We start from the raw sequence: 1,165 nt of genomic DNA, 5'->3' as shown, positions 1-1,165 counted from the left end.
AGGAGAACTGAAGAGTGAAAATGAAGATTCCTGGCCTAGACGGCTAGCTAACTTGTAGAACTAACCAAACCTGGAGGTCATGTAAAGACGTAGTTCCTGAAAAAGAAAGAGGAGTTCACCAGGCTTGGAAACTGTTCAGATCAAATAATTTTTTAGTAAGCATCTGTTCCATACAGAATTGGACCACGGGCAAGAGTTGAGTGTAATTTAAGAAAGTTTAAGTTTGGAATAAAAATTAACTCTGGTCAACTTGTATATTTCTGTGTTACTACGTTTTGTTTTTGTTGGTTTTCCTTTAGTTTTCTGTTAAAAAGTCTTTTGGAACAAATTTTAACCATGAATTGTGCTAACCTGAGGAAAAAAAGACTTCTAAAAAAACTAAGAGATTAAAGGACCAGTCTTTACCTAGAGATTACATATCCTGGTACCGTAAAATGAAAGCAACTCTAGAACTTAGAGAAGACCCATGGAATTGGGTTTATAAAAGGGAGGAAGCCTGAAGAAAAAATACTGGGTCAGCCACAGGCACATAGTGCAGTTAGAAAGGGCAAGGCTTTTGGAGTTAAGACAATCTTTTTTCTTGAAGACACATAAAAGTAAAAAAAGTTTATTTTATCCTCTTGAAGGACAGAAAAAATGATAGAGAAAGAGAAAGAAAGAAAAAGAGAGCAGAGAGATGGCATGGCATCCCAAAGAAAGAGAAGGGGATGCCAGCCTAGTTAAGACAAACTTTGGCTCAAATACTGACTCCACAGTGGTGATATAATTTCTTGGAACATCAGTTTTCTCACCTGTAAAATGGGGATGATAATACTTGCCGAATAGGAAAGTTCTTGGGATGACATATACCCACGTAGTATGAGACACCTGGTATGCAGCCAGTTCTCAGTAAATGCCTGCCCCGTTTTCTAATGCCTGTGTGCATGCTCACTGCTCTGGTGTGACAGGGCACTGTCTATGTCACCCACCCCACTTGCCTTCTCAGACTTGGTTCTTTTACTTACTTATTTATCTTCGTTTTCATAGAGCTGAGGTAATTTGTATATTTGGTAAAGATACAGAAATAAAAAGAACAATTCCCAATGATGGAACTCTGGGTTATCAGATAAATGTCTATTTTAATAATGCAAAGTTACAATTTTAAAATGTTGAATGGATTTTCAAA

General features: G+C 37.1%; 1 protein-coding gene across 1 annotated transcript in view; it reads left to right on the top strand.

Moving 5' to 3' along the window:
- The window catches only part of CHIC2 (cysteine-rich hydrophobic domain 2), a 44,777-nt gene that overhangs the window by 42,926 nt on the left and 686 nt on the right, over nucleotides 1-1,165 (top strand). The window lies entirely within an intron of this gene.

The sequence above is a fragment of the Propithecus coquereli genome, unplaced genomic scaffold (genome assembly GCF_000956105.1).
Source record: "Propithecus coquereli isolate 6110/MARCELLA unplaced genomic scaffold, Pcoq_1.0 Scaffold162, whole genome shotgun sequence".
Lineage (NCBI taxonomy): Eukaryota > Metazoa > Chordata > Mammalia > Primates > Indriidae > Propithecus > Propithecus coquereli.
The sequence above is the reverse complement of the archived record's forward strand: the minus strand, read 5'-3'. Positions and strand labels throughout refer to the sequence as shown.